The sequence below is a fragment of the Siphateles boraxobius genome, unplaced genomic scaffold (genome assembly GCF_051911475.1).
Source record: "Siphateles boraxobius isolate OS27281-9 unplaced genomic scaffold, OSU_SipBor_1 140, whole genome shotgun sequence".
NCBI lineage: Eukaryota > Metazoa > Chordata > Actinopteri > Cypriniformes > Leuciscidae > Siphateles > Siphateles boraxobius.
Window position 1 is genome coordinate 304,142 of NW_027508745.1, and position 19,281 is coordinate 323,422.

Below are 19,281 nucleotides of genomic sequence, written 5' to 3' on the forward strand. Positions count from 1 at the left end.
CCGTCGAGTTCCGGCGATGCGGGACACAAGTATCATCCGCTGTGTGAGTGCTCCACGGGGAAAGAGTGTCGTTTAAGGGCCACGCTAGACTCTATGTTTAAAGATCATTTTAGAGACCAGATGGTTTACTTGATGGACAGTATCATCGATGCTGCGTGCGATAGGAAAACCGATTGTGAGCGGGACACCAAACGTGTCACAAATCTCAAAAAAGAAATGGATGTCATAAGAGGGTTGGTGGGGACATGGACCGATGTGACGCCCATGTTTTTTAACACCCTAGAGCCGACAGGCGTAATCCTCAGAAAAGTTCTGGATGTGATGTATGCATCTAGTCACGAATTCGCAGTCGATGAACTACTCGTTATGTTTACGTTTGTAACAGATCTCTGTGCGTCACTGGCATCAAAAAATGCCAAAACAGATCTTGCCGAAATAATTCAAGGCCTCGTCAACTATACCCTAGACCAAGACATGGTAGCGTGCCGAGACTTTCTATTCTGGTTGGATCACAAATAAATGGAGTTATTGTCTACTTTATGTATATTTAATATCGGTCTATCATCATTTTGTAAAGAAAAATACTGTTGAAATAAAAGATTGGACCGCTTAACTCATCATTCTTTGCGACCGTGTCGGAGCTTTGGAGTTTCACAATTTTATAATAAAATGGTATTATAAGTCTTGATTCTTGCGCATTAATAATTTAATGAATAAATACTAGATGAGAATATTTAAGAGATGAAATATTTCAGAGAGCCTGTGGATTTCCCCTTCCCATCATGCTGGATAGGGGTGTACAATTTGAAATAAAACGTTATTTATGTGTTTTAACAGCAAGATACATTTTTTTAATGTTTATATTTAAAAGAGTTTCTGATATGTTAGTGTTTTACCATAAAGTGTAGACCATGATAATATTAATTAAAGCGGTTTTAATCATTATAAAAACAACTACTTTGGGGGTGCATTGGATGCGACAAAACCAATAAGAGTCTTTACCGAGTAAAGATTTTGTAAAAGGTTATCTTATTAGATATATTTGTAAAGGTTGTTGAACACAATCCCTAAATAAACGAAACAATTGGATTATTTGAACTTAATAGTTTTTGGACTAAATTAAGAATGTTAACCTGATTCAACTAAATGGCATTTAATTAATCTTATGTAATAAACTTAAGTTTACTGAAATAAACAATGTTAATTAAATGCGACATTACCCCGCTATGCAGAACCTGTTGACATAAAAAGTTGAGTAAATCCACCATATGTTTTCCAACAAAATGTTGATTAAACATTAAAAGTTCAAAACATATGGATGGGTGAATGGATCGCGATAAGCTCCGTAACAAGCGTTTAGAAAGTAGCTAGGATGTATTTTATTTATTGAGTTTATTGAGTAACCGAATTCAGGGTTGTTCAATAGTTATCAAGCACCCGCACTTGGCGAGATTATTCAGAAAAAAGTAATTTTCTGATAAATCATTGTACACGGATGCACTGTGTTTTGAGGGACACTTATAGAAAGATGTCTTCATTCTTTGTTTTGGTGTATTTTTAAAAACATAGATCTACCTAGATGTTATACACGACCTACATAGATGTTTTACACAAAAAATATTTCAGAGATCCTTGTGCGGTATTCTGTAGCCGCATAAAAGGGGTAAAATATACATTTAAGCGCTATTTAAAACTAGTATGGTATAATATAATGTAAATGTCTCAAGCGAAGATGATGGTTTAAACCGTCATTTTATTAAATCACGCCAATTCATGCGAATACTGTCGTATATGAACAAAGAGAAGACATAGAGTTGACTAACATTACCACTAACTGTAGGAACCAGATATCCAGGGGGAAAGTGTAAAGAAAAACACCATACAAAACATTGCAATCACACCCGGCGATACGATAAGTGTTACGATAGTGTTGTTCAAAATGAAACCGCGGTAAACAATTTAAGAACCCTAGAGCTGTTAAACATGCGGTTCAATAACAATGTTCAATATAAACAAGAATCCATCTCTAATGCGACTGAGCTCGTTTCACATATAACTGTTGATAGTTAGGTATAATCGTTAGATAATTTATCAAACAATTGAAATTTACGATATGTTAAAACATTTTGATGATGGGCTTGCACAAAGCATTGACCAGGTCCTTGGCAATGCTTTCACAATTCACACAGTCAAGCAGTTCCCTCATCTTCATCACACAGTCCAGCAGTTCCCTCATCTTCATCCGGCGTGTTGGATTCGCTCGCACATTTGCAACTGATCCATTGTGCAAGTCAAGATCGTCAATGATTGGATCAATGTTCTTCATATTTTCAACCAACTGACTGGTGTTTGCTTTCAGAAACCCTTGATGATCTGAGAATATAAAAAATTGAAAAATTAAAACAGGAAAAGGAAAATGAAGGCAAAATGGGGAAAGAATATAAAGATTGAATCTAACCTTGTATTGACCCGTTTCTCTTCTTTCCCAGTCGCCCTTTTTGGACAGTATTTGGCTTTGATAAAATCTGTAGTAAAATAAATAAGTGTCGTAAAATAAAAGGCTATAGTTACATTTCTGAATAATCCAGGAGCATGACACCAGATAAGATAAATTCATCATGGCTTATTCTACAAAACCTGATTCAATAGTACCAAAAATATTTCAAATTTGTACATGACGCTGTTAGATCAGAATGTAACTTTCCTTAAAATTGGTCCCAAATAGTTAACTCCGACTGCTTAATTAAGATTAATTTTATACATTGTTTATACATTTATACATTAATTTTATACAAAAAACTGTTTTAATAGTTTCTCATGCATCACACTTACAATTTGCCGGTACATTTGACTTGGCAGAAGTCATGTTGATATCAAAGGGGGAGCCATGAGTTAAACCAGTTATGATAGGTGAAAACACATGGTCACCATCAGATGCAGAGATTTTGCCTGTTTACATAAAATATCTTTCAGTTCATCTGTCACTTGTTCATTTATTTTATTATTGGAACCATGAATTGAGTTAATTCGTGGCTTTGATAAAATCAGCAGTAAATAAAAGGCTATAGTAATGTAGTATAGTAAAATAATCCAGGAGCATGACAAATTTGTACATGACGCTGTTAGGTCAGAATGTAAATTTCCAATTGGTCCCAAATAGTTAACTCGGACTGCTTAATTAAGAATAATTTAATACATCACATAGGTAAAACTGATTTATTACACTTACAATTTGCCGATACATTTGATTCGGCAGAAGTCATGTTGATGTCAATGGAGGAGCCATGAGTTAAACCAGTTATGATAGGCGAAAACACATGGCCACCATCAGATGAAGAGATTTTGCCTGTTTACATAAAATATCTGTCAGTTCATCTGTTCATTATACAGCCAATAGAGTACCTGCCCCCTTTTTCACAGTCGCTGGTTACCGGAAGTGTTTTTACTTCCAGAAAACGCCTGTTGCACTCTATAATGTTTCTCATTAAAAATAAATATAAACCACACTAACATGTTACTTGGATGTCCGGTCGTCCTGCAGTGTTTGCTGTCTCTAGAGAGAGAGAGAAAAGGAAAGACCATGTTATTTTAAATGGAAAAAAATCATGCAATCATCCTATAGGCAGTAACGCAGTTCATTACAGTACAATGATGAAGTTTACAGTTCTTTTCCATTCAGGGGCGCATAATATCATAAATATTGAACCATCTGAAATAAGACGCTGGACGGTGCCCAGCGTCAGAATGTATAACTAAATTATGAGAAAGTGTATTGTGAAAAACGCTAGGCTATATAAATAGCTTTGACTTAACTTTTATATATTTTGGTTATCACATTGTGCGATTCATATTTATAGCTTACATTTTAAACAATTTTATCATGCAAAGTGCTAAAAGTTAAAATCAAAGACAAAGTAAAAGAAGAATTAAAAAGTAGCCTACCGAAATTTAAAAAGTAAGTAACTGAAAAGGAATAAAATACAGATTAAATAATTAAATAGGCCTATGCAGATATAACCATTTCTGACAAATATAATCTAAATAATATTTAAAACATTTATTTTAAAGTCCTTTATGGAAACCCCCCAGCGGCCAACTACAGTAAAATGTGATTGGATGGGGGGAAATATATATATATATATATATATATATATATATATATATATATATATATATATTCTGAAACGTATATGACGTCAAAAACATTTGATATAGAACATATAGCAATGTGTAAGAGCAACAAAGCATGCTATAACAGCAATAGCATGTTTAAAACACTAATGAATTATACCGTCTTTTCCTTATGTGTAAACAATCTTTTTAAATAAAACACTGTAGCATAAATGAATTATAAAGACAATACTCACTTTTAGACATGTCTTTTGATGAGGTGGTAAGAGGAGTGAGGGTGCAAAAGTTTTTGGTCCAGAAATGATTTGTCTTGGCTGTATATAAAGAAGAGGCTGGGCAAAATACTCTTGGAAAACGTCAGAGCTGTGTGTCCACAATGTTCTTTCAGTAGGGAATGGAGTCCTCTCACAGCCGTAGCCATGAGGTCCACGTAGGTCATCGTTAACATTTTTTATCACCTCTTGTTTTTTCAGGTTACACATGGCAATAAATTACTGTAGCCGCTTAAGGACTAAGCTGTAAGCCTCCAAAATGGAGGAGGTCAAAGGGCATGCCTCCTGCTATATAGATAACCGATAGTATATTCTCAGTAAAGGGGTTCACCCTGCATGTTTCCACACTGATTAAGGATAGTTCGGGAGATACAAGAAAAGCAAAAATGATATACACCTTATACGTGCAATAGATCATAGCTACCGTAGAAAAAGTAAGATCATGCTTTGAATTACGATGAGTAAAATTAAATATGCTGTGTGATGGACCAAAAAAGGTACATCGCGTCTCTGAAAATGTACGGTGGTTTTCTAAATGATACAACGTAATCTAAATAAGAGCAATGTAGAGTCCTGGGATTTCTTAAAAACAAAAACAACAACTACAAAAACAAAAAAACATTTTGACAAACTTTGACAACATGTTTCATGCGGCATGGACAAAAATACTGTTTGAAATAATTTGTATAAGATCTAAGATACCAAAGTACAGTTTTTGCTTTATTTTTTGAACAGACGCTTTAGTAAAAATAATACCTTAGGTTAAATTTATGTAAAATCATTTATATCATACAGAAGTCTTCTAAGAAGATAAATAGAAGATACGATTTTAATAAAACGTTAAAGCTTTGATTTAAACAGTCTTTTAATTTTAAAAGATCTAATTTAAACTTTTAATATTTCAAATGAATTTAGTATGAATAAAACTCTGGAAAGCAGACTAACTTTACATATGCTATGACATTGGCACATCCCAGAGGCTCATCTGTCCTGTAACTCCTCTCGTCTCTGAGAGGGGGTCATGCATTCATTTCACCCTGTAGTTTATCACTGAAGGAATAAAAAAGGAATACAATTTTGTTTATGACTTTGGACTGTTTTTATCATTGCATAAAGAACTACATCTTCGGCACTATGAAAATGTAAGGTATTTTTATATATATATATATATATATATATACTTTTATTTTATATATATAAATTAATTTAGCTAAAACCATGTTTAAATCGTTTGAATACATTTTAGTAACATGTTTGTTATTATTCATTGAGTTATATACTTTATTTATAATCATTTAATTTAAATATAGAGATTAGTTTATTTATGGAACTGAGTTAGTATGAGTGCAAAACAGCTTAGAAATTATATCAAATTATTTATTTATTTTTATTTATTTATTTTGGAAAATGTAAAAATGCCTTTTTCTGTGATGGTCGTGTTTAGGTGTACGGGATAGAATATGCTGTTACAGTACAAAAATCATTATGGCTATGACTAAATTAATAAACATTATACTTTAGGTCTCCGTTAAACAAAATCATTACAGTAATCTTCTAAAAGATAAATAGAAGATTCGACTGTATTAAAACGTTTTATTAAGACTTTAAATAATTAATTGAATTGAATTTAAATTATCTTTTATTTTTAAACTTTTAAGATTAACTTTTAAGATTAACACTAACAAAACATCCTCAACAAACGTCTCATACTGCAGCTGGCCTGACACACACGCACGCGCACACGCACACGCACACGCACACGCACACGCACACGCACACACACACACACACACACACACACACATTCCTCCACCACTCTGAATCACAGAGTGTCAAAACGCCAGTGTGGGAGAAAAACACTCAGGGGATATTTTGTATCAAAACTTTAAACTTATTGCATCTTTGTAAATACATTCATACGTTAAAAGGACAATGATGTGTTGGGATTTACTTCTTCAATTCTCTGAAAATGTAAGATGATTTTCTTTATTTTGTGTTCATCTAAAACAAAACTAATTGGTGCACTGTGTTTCAGTAAATTTAGAAAACATGGTTATTTTTAAAATGAACGATATAATTTCAACTCTACTTAGGGTGAAGATAATATATTTGTAAATGACTAAATGTAAATGTTATAACCGTTTCATATATACTTGTAAAGAACAGAACGTTTTCAACTTTAGTTAGTGTGAAAATGTTATATTTGTAAATGACTAAATGTAAATTTTATAAATATTTCATTCATATACTTTTAAAGAACAGAATGTGTTTCAACTTTAGTGTAAAATATGTGGCATCATAAGAAAAACTGTTTTCTCACTTCCACCGTCCTCAGTGATCCCCTCTCCTCTGGAATATGGAGGGAGATCCTGCGAAGCCGCGTGTCAAAGTTCAAACATAAAACCTTCACAACTTCATTAAATCAAACCCTTATACCCACGAGGCCAGACACATGGCGGTAGATTTACTTCTTCAACCCAGGTGAAAATTTATTTATTTATTTTGTGTTTTGAAAAGATATTGTATTAACCATTTCATTTATATACTTTTTAAAGAACAGAATGTGTTCAACTTTAGTTACTGGGAGATATTTTCTCACTATCCCCATTTATATAGCGTGCTCAGGAATGCCAGGATATCGGATGACACGCACACACTCACAGACAGACGCGCACACACACAGTGCGGAGACTGTCAACTTTAATCCAATTCTTCACCATAGTGAAACGGTAAAATGATTTTACTTTTGTAATTCTAATCTATTCTAATCTATATGCGACATTAGAAAAATTATTTTCTCACCCCGACACTGAGGGGATTTCCCACACCAAGAAGTTATTTCCCCCGGGGTCAATAGGTCAAAATCAATGGGGCAAAGACAACTGGCAAAGACAACTGGCAACTTGATATATCATACAAAGGTCAATAGGGTAAAGACAACTGTCAACTTGATCGATCGATAGGTCAAAGGTTAATCCCTACATTAAAGGACCTCCGGAACATCCTCCGGAATGTCAAAGGTTAATCCCTACATTAAGGGACCTCCGGAACAACCCCTCCGGAAGGTCAAAGGTTAATCCCTACATCAAAGGACCTCCGGAACATCCTCCGGAAGGTCAAAGGTTAGCCCCGCCCACCTGTCAATCATAGGGTCATAAATCATTTTGACATAAGGTGAATCATATACCTACTAATGTTCATTTAAAAGCAGCGCTCATTCATCAGTATGTAACGTTACCCTAGAGATGCGTGCATCAACCGTCGCAGAGTCCGCTGTTGTAAGTGCACGATCATCCATTTATAATCATGCGTAACACAGAATATATGTAATTTGGCCATCGGGTGCAGATACCTAAATCAGAGAAAATTATTGGGGCGGGTGGATGATTTGTTTTTGGCTGAGGATTCAGGTGACATTGGAGCTCATCCGCTTACTCTAAAGCAGTCAGACTCTGCCAGGAGTTAACAGCTTGGGGTGAAAACGGCTAACGTGGTTTATCAAGTTAGTGGCTAACTCCTGCATATTCTATTTGTGCGCGACATGAGGGCACACAGCGTGTCTTCACCAGATCGTGCTTACCAGGTTGTTCATAAAAGCCGAAATATGCCCAGATGTAGGCTTTTAAAGTAGTTGGAGCATTTTTAATTACTCGCACTTGCCTCCCTCTGCCATTGTATGCAACCGCGACAAAGCACATACGCGATAAATTACGTCAGAAACACGTCAGTACATTATAATCGGTTATGGTCTATTACTGAACCGATACCGAATCATCCTCATCTGCATCGTAGAAACGATTAATTCGACACCCCTACCGTGTACGATCAACAGGCCATCGCCATATACAGTCCGGTATATCCGATGAAAAAAATTAAAGCCATACGTTTCGTTTATAAAACATTCCACGTCGGTCTTGCTGGAGGCAAGAACAGAGGTTTGAATGTCCAGCAGTGTTTGAGGATCATAAAACAAAAGTGCGTGACAATTTGGGGGCAACAGACACAACAAAGAGGCAGGCCAACCACACCAGCGCATCTTGAATGCGGTATGAATGTGTTGCAAATGTTACACATGAATATGTTGCTGATTGTTACACAAAGTTTCAGTTCACCATTTCAGAGTCAGACAGCTGCCTTCTAAAAATCATCATCCTTAGAAATAATGAAAAGAAAAGCCCCGCCCTGCACGTTGACGGGACAGGTTACATATTCGTGATGGTGGTAATTAAGGGTGGTTTCAAACCGCATTTTTGAGACTGTCTTTGGGGCACTGCAGTTTTAAAAAGAACAACATATTAAAAACACCACACAGACATATTAAACAACATTAAAAATTCAATTTTCACCAAATGTCCTTAAATGTAATCCTGCTGTACCACTGAAGATTAGCTTAACTCAAAGGCTCAAACACATTCCTGTTATCTGTGCTCCTGATATACATCTAGGCTAATCTGACCTGAGGCTAAATCCACTGACTGGCCTGCATCGCTGGAGGTGCCTTTGGGTGTTTATTTGCTTAAAACAGCTAGTGACATCACATGGAGCATATTGCAAGTTTAATATCATGCAATTCTGAAAAAAAGTTTTAAAAAAATTGTCTTTTTTTCATATGCCGTCAATCTTTTTTCAAAAACATTAACCTCTTGTTGGCAAAACAGAAATGCATCAAGAAAGATAGGCTTTGATATCAATAAGGGCTGGGCAGTACTGTTGGCATTGAGCAGTGATATGTCTACCATCAACCTCTAGTGAATCTCAATTCAAACAAATTACCAATTTTAGTATGCCATACAGTGATGCTTCTGTAAATAGAAAAATTGTAATGGCAATTCTTTTTAGTTTTGATATTTTTAGCAGCATATAAGCATAAACACTTCCTGAAGCTACACTAGTGTTTGTTTCCTTAATGATGATTTTACATTTGGGGATTCATTGTGTAAATGTATTTATAATTACAGAAAATTGGGTAATTAACTCTACAGAGCTAACTCAGATTAGTTGGCTAGTTGTTCAGGTAACTCACTGTAGTGTTACAAATGTATTAAATGTTTAATTTAGGTTCAACAGTATTTTAACTGAGAAAGTTCACACAAGTGTTTGCCATTTGGAGGCATAGATGATGACATTAACTTTTTGTTACTTCTCAAGAACAGCTGGGCTTTGTTTTCTCTATGATAATGCAGGTCTGTGGAATCTCCGGGAACAGGCTTTTATTGACCTACTTTGTTTTCTCAGGTCAGAGCAATCTCCGAGAACAGGCTTTTATTGACCTTCTTTGTTTTCAGAGGAGTTACACTGTCATGCTGATCTCTATCTCTATGCAAAATCCCTCCCCTTTGAAAGGTATAAAACACTCTGTTTAGCTATTGAGTTTAGACTTGGTGACTACCGCGATGCCACAGCAATAAAGAACTCTGCTTAAAAGATACCCCCAAGTCTCCTGGTTTTCGCTTCTGAGTTTTTCTACACTTAAGACGAAGAAGGTTTACAACAGACCAACTAGAGGTACGATTTTGGGGGGTTGGGGCGAACCCTAAATTGCATTTTTTCTGATTACAATTTAAAATGCTTTTTTTTTAATGAAAAGCACCAGGTTTGCTGTGCTTATTTGTGGGTCTGCGCAATTTTGCACAATATTGTGTGTATATCAGTAGGAAAGTATAATAATAAAAAATTGTATTGTTATTTTTAGGATTTGTATTATAATGACTATAAATTAAACAAAATAAGAAATAGTTTTATTGTTTTTCTATACTATATATTAATTCTATCTATTCTTTAAGACACACCATATGGCACAAAATTCCCACATGCTCAGTGAAACGTGTTTTTTAAATAGTGAGTGTAGCTGTTCGGTGAGTGTGTGATTGTGTTTAATCACTGTGGGTCAGGTGACAGGCCGTGTGGAGATGAAGTACAGTGGGCATCATCAGTGTGTAATCCAATACCATTATCCGACAACTTCTAAGACAAGTGTTAGGCATGAAAGAGTCCACAGCAAAAGCGGCACCAGCACCATGCTGATCGAGCATCATCAGATTGAGAAAGCTGCAATACAGACCAACGTATTGGTAGGCTTGATGGTTTAGGAGAAAATATGACTCATTAAACACACTGTAACGTTTTCCCACACTCGTTATATGCTGGGGTGCTAGACAGGATTTCTGTCATTAATTTAAGTTTCAGTTAAAGAAAATGGGTTTTGGATCTACCCACTCGTATTGTTTTCTCTGCAGCGTCACAACGACAATCAGCTTGTCCACAATGACAAGTATACTTTCCTTTTCGTAATCCGGAGCGTGACCCATTAGAACGCCAACGATAAACACTCGTAACACTCGCGGATAAAACAATAAAATCGCCATGGGAGTCTTCTAGAGGAGCTCCGTGAGGTACACTCAATGCCTCCCAACAGCCGCCGTCTTTTCGTGAGCGACGCACGTCATCCGAATAAAGGTAACTAGGGGCTGGACTAAAGACGTCACCATCTTGATTCGGGCACTTATCTTATGATGACTGTAGATTCATTTAATATAGACATTTTTTGATATTTGTGGATAATGATCTCAGATTTATTTTACAGATGAATGATGACTGATAAATGCTGGACAAATAAACATTTCATTGTAATTTATTTATTTATTTCATGATGACATCGTCACAACACGCTTTCTGATTTTCTTAAGTAACATGCACAAGCCATCTGTCAATAAAGCATCATCGCTTAAAGGGGCTATATGTAAGAAGTTTAATGTATTAATCACATTCTTTTTTTTGCCAAAGTGTAAACGGCTCATAACGAACTTAAAAAATGAGAACTTCCCCGACTTCCTAGGTTGTCAATGAAAGTCTGTTTCTACAGTATCTGAAGAACGTTTTTGCCAGGTACATCAAAAGGATGTGGCGTTTATGTGCGCTCCAGACAGCCTCTTGCGTTCTCTACTGCTAATGTTAACTATACATGGAGTCCAATAATGACAACAAATGCACAACACAGATTCAAACAGAAGCTAGAATAAAAGGTTAACCATTCTGTACTGTATTGTCAATGTGTCATGCAAAGAAAATGGATTAACTGAAACTATAGTCTCACATAGCTATATTTATATAGTCTATAGTATAATTTTAATTACCTCATCTGTTGACATGATGCCAGTGAATTGCATATCCACATTGCTATAAGATGCTTTCTTAACTGCTGTTTTCTCACTGCTGTCATTTTTGTTGTTTTGTTATTGGGAGGAAAGTGTGTGCACGAGTGAGCAAGTACACCTGGCTGCAGCCAGCAGATCGGGGCGGGGTGCACGTGTGCAGAGATAGAAGATAGAAGATGTGTCCGTAGTTGGTGTAGGTCAGAGTAGTGCTTGGTTTGATGAGTAGAGTTGGGGTACTCGAACTTGGACTCGAGTCCGGACTCGAGTCCAATTTTGAATGAACTCAGACTTGACACAGACTACTTGTGTTGTTTCCGCGTTTAGCATTAGCCAATCACAGACATGTATATTAAGCGCATGAACACAGTGGCAAATCAGAGGTATTTTACAGTCAACATGCGGAGAATTCGCTTAAAATGTATGTTCAGAATCAGCACGAGCTTTATCCTTTCGCAAATCCCCTCATAAACAAAGTCTAGACTCGATATAAATGAGAGATTCACTGTGCAGTGCGGACAACTTCAGTGTTTATGACGAGAGTTTTAGGAAGAGTGCAGAACGTGGTAAGTAAGTGATGGCTTAAAGGGAGCGCTATTGACAATCTAAATAGTTTTGTTTTTCGTGGTTCTAGAGGACCAGTGGTTACGTTCACACTGTAAATTACAAACAGTGATAAATGCATTTAAATGTGGGAATGAATCCGCAAAATTTTAGTCCTGCGAGTCATGAAATTGCAATGAAATTGCTATTGTTGACATAGTAACCATAGCAACATGTGAAAGTGATAACCATAGATAACACTTTAGTCATAAGTAATACACCTTTCAGAATGTAATTTTTATTTATTTATTAAGAAAGATCATAAAAACATTGTTTCTATTTAGTACTGCACTGAAAAAGCTTTTTCACATAACATGTTTAATAGACTAGTCCACAAGATAAAATACAAACACAAAATACAAGAAAAATTACTTGATTTTAATATTGTGTGTCATTACCTGAATGATCCACAACTGTTTTTTTGTTTTGTTTTTTGTAATGGTTGTTCATGAGGAAAAATCCTCCAGCTCCTGTACATTCTTTGCTTTTACAGCATCTTCTGCATATTTGACTCCTTACTAGCAGTGAGTATGATTGTGAGATCCATCTTTTCGCACTGGTGACAAATGAGGGCCTCATACACAACTATTACAAACCCTGCAAACATTTAGTGATGCTCAAGAAGTCCGTTAAGGATGGAACTGGATGTAAATTGTTCTTATTTTGTTGAAAAATTATATTAATTTAGTCCTGCCCTTCAGAGGCTAAAAAAGATATTAGCATGTAAAACAAAATGAGAAAAATTTAAATATCATCATCTTGCTCAAAAGTTTACCCCTGGCTCTTAATGCATCGTGTTGAATTCTTGAGCATTACCTTGCAGATTCTGAAAGATGTACAATAGGTAAACGTATGACTTTGACAATACATTGCAATCATTTTGTAAGGTTTAAAATATTAATTTAAGAGCTCAGTCTTGACACCTTTCGCCGGAATTTGATTGACAGGCGATCTGACCAATAATAATGCAGATACCCGCCATTTTTGTCCAACAAACAAACCAAACCAGTTAGTAGATTAAAGGGGTGGTAAAACACGATTACACTTTTCTAACTTTAGCTAGTGTGTAATGTTGCTGTTTGAGCATAAACAACATCTGCAAAGTTACAGCGCACAAAGTTCAAAGCAAAGGGAGATATTAGCTTTTAATAAATCAATTTCTAAGGACTACAGCAAATGGCCGGTAGGGACTACACGACATTCCTCCAGGGTTGCTGACGTCAGTAACCCCAATATTTACATAAACCCCTCCTATATATACACTAAATACTAGAATACTAAATAAGGGCTAGGCCATTTTTGCTTTGGAGAAGAGTTGTTGTGGTATACTAGGCTGTTATTTCCGCAATGCCGTCGAAACGCTGTTATTTTTATCCGGATTGCAGGTTCACTTTGTTAGGCCTTCCTAGGGTCGGGGGAGTTAGGGATCAATGGTTAAAATTTAATTTTAACAAGGTCCCTCATCATTTTTACCCAAATCTCACTCTCTGTGCTGCACATAGAGGAAAGCTTCCACAATCTTCGCAAGTTCAATGCAGGATTATCACAACGGCTTGTCCTGAAAGATGGAGCAGTTCCAACTTTAAGAACAGAAGCTGTTGTTTACGGGCCACAACCTGTAAGTAGGATTTATTTTTCGTTGATGTGTTTTCCTGCAATAGATTGTATTGTTAATTGTATGTTGCAGCAAGGAAGTAAACAAATGACAACGCTGTTAAATGCTCGTTAAATGCTCATTCAAAACTAACGTTACAAACTTTTTTAAATCTCAACAGCGAACTTGGAATTAGTGTTAATTATTCTTTGATTAGAGCTTTTATGTATTGTTTATATACATGCTTGTTTATCTACAGGCATGCTAAACATGCTTCTGTGTTTGATTTGGCTAACTTACTGCAGTAACGTTAGAGCCAATGTTTAGTGTTCGTTTTGGGTTAATAGTTCTGGCGACAGATATTTGGCTACAATCGTTCTAAAAATACAAAAGTAACGGTGCCATACAGTCAGTAATGATCACTATAGATTCGCAGTCTTTACTCAAAAAAAATGTATGTAACGTAATTATGTAATGTAACGTTAGTATAATTTGTTAGAACGATTATATGAAATTCTTGTTTATGAATATGAAGTTTAGTGTATTGATTTCTTTTTGCAGTTCTGATTTTCATTCATGTTTAATTCATGCTATAACTAGAAGAGATTATCAGTTAATGTGCTGCTTGAACTGAGGCCTACACATTAAAGCACCACAAAACAGTATTTATTGTTTGAATTCAATAATAATTATAAAAATTTAAAAGATGAGACTTTATTTCATACCAAAAGTAGGCTGCTCTGTCTTGTATGTTGTATTGTTAGTGTCCTCTTTGCTCCGTAATATATTTTTCACTGTGTGAGAACATGTGGAGTGAGAGCGGAATGGCTTGTCGGACGTAGCAACAGTAACTAAGAGGTGCGGGTCTTTGTGAAAGGTCAATTTCAAATCATTTAAATCTTTGTGGACTCGGCTGGACTCGACTCGGATGTTAAAGACTCGGACTCAAGTCCGACTCGGCCCTCTTTGGAGTCGGACTCGATTGTTAAGGACTTGGACTCGACAAAAGTGGACTCGGACCCCAACACTATTGATGAGCGGATGTCATCAATCAAGTTCCAAAACTGTAAAGACTTCCTATTCCTGTACAAGGGTGGTCTATAAGAGGAGGGGGCTTTACAGACAATATGACCACACTGTATGGGGCCCAGGTTGTCATGGCAGCGAGGAGGGAGACTGCAGTTTGAGAAAACTCAAATCTCACACAGATTTGTCTGACCTAAAGTGTCTTTATCCTATAGGATGGTGCAGGTATGACATCACTTTGTAGGCCAAAACGCAGAGAGTTAGTATTTTAGCCCTTCCGGTTCCAACATCCTGAAGTCAATGGGTTTTTGGTTAAATGGCTGATAAGGTCTGTGGTGAACACAAGCTCAAGAAACTTTCAAGTTGTATTCTACGACATAAAATACATCATTATTACCCCAATAGTGATTTTTTTGAAGCTGTTACATGTCTTGAAGCAGGTGGTTGCTAACAAGTGGCTAAATGGGAAGTCTGTCGGGGACATTAATAGTCATCATGCCGAACAGGTAAACTCAGTCCACTTTCACAGCATCGTTATGCCTATAATTGTGCTCTTATAAACCATACAAAACTATCTGGGAAATTTTTTTTTTTTTTTTTTTGATAAAAAAGATGGTGGTGACGAAGTTTTGGGACCGTGGTGTAGTTGAGCTTTTTACTTCTGACAACTGCATTTGGTCTTCAAAATTCATAGAAGTATTATCCATCAAGATAATATTACAAATGAACAACTTCTAAGTATCATTAACTTTTGTTGATCACAGAGCTTGTTCTTTGCAATAATCCAAAAGCCTATTTGAAAATCCAATTGGGTTTTTGTTGAGGGAACCAGTGTGATGCTAACTGCCGATTGGCAAACAAAGTGACATCATACCTGCACCACTCTTTAGAAGGCCTGTGTTAAACTCATCCTGTACCATTTTTGTTACAGAAATGACAGATACCTAAAATCAGGTGTATTCTTAAACATAGCTATGCTATTACATTTTACTTTTTCGCTACTTTCTCGGAACGTTTAAAATATAGCTTGACTATTTCCCATGACATTTCTCAAAGGCAAGGTCCTAGTGTGATTTAGCATTTTCCATTATGCCTCATGTCAACACAGACAGAATGAAAGTGCACTGCTTTTCCAAACTTAGCCTAGTGTTCAGTCTTTTGTCTTCACTTTCCTGCATCATTTTCACACATACCAGTTCCATTCTGGTCTCTAAAAGTCATAATTAGTGAGAAAACCATTTCATAAAATGAACAGTAAACCTAGACAGAGGTTTAACAAGACACACATTTTCCCCTCAAACTAGGTATAAGCCACATATACATCCACCCTGAAACGCTGTAATAACACTTCAGAGGAGGACACTGGTTGATTGTCCTGTCCTTGTAGGGTACGGTCCTGTTCACTATACAATCCCTAACAGTCAGGCATGGGAAAAAAATACTTAAGTCAATCTGGCTTTCACCTCATTAGGGCATATTACCTCTATGTTCCCGCTCATTTCACTGAGCAATCACAAACATATCCCTGTTGGATTATTTTTCAGTGGATAAGGACAAAGAGATGCCGTAAGAAATTGTGACAAGAAACACAAGCAGGGAGACCGATAATAGGCCTTGTTTTAATATTACACAGAGCTGTATGTATTAGGTGGGGTTTTACCTCGGCCTGAGCTGGACTGATTCATTGTGGCATTCCAGCTCATTTGTTTTACAGATGGGTTTCCCAGTGGATAATGAAATGCATTTCAGAAGACTGATGGGAGAAAGAGAGAGTAATGTAAAACTGTTATATTCCTCAAATAAAAATTCCATTAGCAAGCATTCAATGCGGGATTCACAAAAAACTTGCTCTGGAAAGATAGGTCAGTACCCAGGTTATTTGCTCCTCAGAATCACGACCTGTAAGTATGATTAATTAATAAATAAAGTATATCTTTTCAACCGGGTGTTCAAAATACGTCGTTTTGGGCTTTATGTTGTGTAAGTTTCCGGCTAACCCACGTTATTACTCTCTTAAAGGTATAGCTGAGGATTTTCTTTTTCCGGGTGGGTAGCCTACTATTGGTCCACCTAAGTGTCAATCATTCTGGTGATATGTTTACGTAAGGCCGTCGTACGTGCTCATCCCTATGAAGTGGCTTTCTGCGCATGTGCACTTTCAGGTGTATTATGTGTGATGAGTTACGGTTTCAGCCATCCCTTTGAAAATGGCTGAGGGTTGAAAGAGAAAAAATGTATACGAAGTGTATGATAAGAAGAGAAATTGCGCTCGGATTGAAATAGTAACATCGCCGTCATCGTTACTCTCTTTACAGTGTGTACAATCGCTGAGCTTTAGGAAGCCTCCGGAGCTGAAGTTGAAGCCATTATCAGTTATGGTAGTAATGGAATTTTCGTTTCCAAAAAGTGCTATAAGCGGTAGACCAATTGTAACAGACTGGGCCATCTGGCCAATCAGAACAGAGTAGGCTCGAAGAAAAGGGGGGATTCAAAGAACAACAATCATCCAACGAGTCGTTCGAGAATCACTGAAAAATGTGATGTGCAATGTATATAATGCAACATGACATCATGACTTTGCGTAAACATACATGCCACTTTCAAGTCAAGTGGCGTGTTATCTATACGCATTTTGAGCTATCCGGGTGTATGTCCACGCCGAAATCTTTTGCGTGTATGTCTACGCCATTAAATGTCCGAGTGATTCCGCGTGTATGTGTACGCCGTTAAATGTCCGAGCAAAACGAAGCAAAATCTATATCTACATCTGTGGAGCGATCTTTTTTTTCCAAGGATGGTAGGAGAACACTCATAAATGGTATTAACCCCAGTGACGGGTAGGTTTAGGGACGGGGTTGGGGTAGGTCATATATCTATATATACATAATACAGTAATATAACGTTAAGTCAAAGGCGTTGATAAACACGCTGAAAAGCGATTATGCGTGTTGATAGCACGCCAAAAATGGAAATACGAATTGGCGTGTCATACATACGCCATTTCATGAGATCAGTCTGATATTATGAGAAAATTCAAGAGTTTGTTTACTTTTGATGCATGTAAACTAGGGGTGTAACCGTTAATTTGTTTTCTCGATGCATCGATGCAAATCCTGACGATGCATATGCATCGATCTTGAAACATGTATTTTGAATCGTGAATCGTTTATTTCGGTCGTTTTAATCATTTATTTCGAAACAAGCTTTCCTTCGCAATGGATAAAATACATTGATCTCTATATGCGCAGGCGGCTGAGAGAGACAGATCCGAAGGGACCGTCTGCAAAGTGCAAACCCCGAAAAGCGTTACTACGAAAACAGTCAATAACTTCACTGTAATACACTGCATTGTTGCCAAATTCAATTTCCATATATAAATGCATAAATAAATAAATACATACATGTAAAAATACAGAAATAGCCATTTATATTACCAAAATGTATTTATTTTCACTATATTTCTGCATTTATTATTTATTTCTACTTTTATTTATTTATTTATTTATCCTTTTGTCATTTTTAGTCCTTCATACATTCTCGGAGTTGTTGCCTTTCAGCATTAAAAAATACATTGTCTGCCTTTTCTCAGTCGAGAATGCTTCAATTTCAAAAATAAGTTCACATTTCTACTATATAAATGACCACTATTAAATACACATTCATCTTCCCAGAGCTGAAGTATCCCTTTAAGTTTTACGGAAATGGGTAATACCTGTCCTGAGCAGTTGAAGTAAAACCCCACTTATTCAAGGGTGTGCCTTTATTACGGAAAGAGCAAACACATAGGTGTCTAAAATGCACACGCTTCCGATGAATCATGAATGATGAATGAAATTTAACTGAATGTATGAAGGAAACTGCTGAACTACAATATTAATTACACTGAAATTAGAGCGCGTGGTTAATCCATCAATCAGATGCGCATTAACGTTGCATTCGTAATCGTTAGGCTATAGCACAAGTAGACACCCGGCGCGTTTTCTTTCAGAATCATAAGGAAAATGTTCAGTATAAAGAGAACAAAGAGTATTCCATGAGGAATACTTACTATGCCATGAGGAAAAGTAAGTTAAGGTTTAGTTGGGAAAGTTAATTTTAGTCTCACAATGAAAGGATGTTTAATGTACCAGGAACACTTTAAGGTTGTGTATCCATTTACACTATCCTACAAAATAGTTAGCATGATGAAGTAACAATACTTTTAAAGCCTTTTTAAATCTTGGCTTATATGCATTTCTACAAATGCAAATGTATAGGCTTTGGAAATATTTTTATAATAATAGATTCATTAAAAACTAACATGAACTAACATTAACAATAGAAAAAACTTTTTTGTCCCCACTCTCTGACCCCCCGAAGGCCGCTGTGTAATTCACACCCTGACTAAGACCCATTGGGGGAAGCATTTAAATAATCCTATGAATGCATATAAAAAATGAAAAATCGAATCGCATCGAATTTTAATGTGAATCGAATTGAATCGAATCTTTCTGAATTTGCAAAA

At 36.2% G+C, this 19,281-nt stretch overlaps 1 protein-coding gene and 1 long non-coding RNA gene across 7 annotated transcripts in view; both read right to left on the reverse strand.

Annotated features, from left to right (window-relative positions):
* LOC143738228 (uncharacterized) overlaps positions 1-3,336 on the reverse strand; it is a 202,897-nt gene extending 199,561 nt beyond the window's left edge. Inside the window, exon 1 of one of the 2 annotated variants that reach the window (XR_013203866.1) lies at positions 3,230-3,336. This is a non-coding gene — a long non-coding RNA (uncharacterized LOC143738228). Of the gene's footprint in view, positions 1-2,832; positions 2,919-3,229 lie in introns of those variants that run through there. The other variant, XR_013203864.1, reaches the window with a different exon arrangement.
* LOC143738227 (supervillin-like) overlaps positions 1-19,281 on the reverse strand; it is a 196,364-nt gene that overhangs the window by 151,820 nt on the left and 25,263 nt on the right. The window lies entirely within an intron of this gene.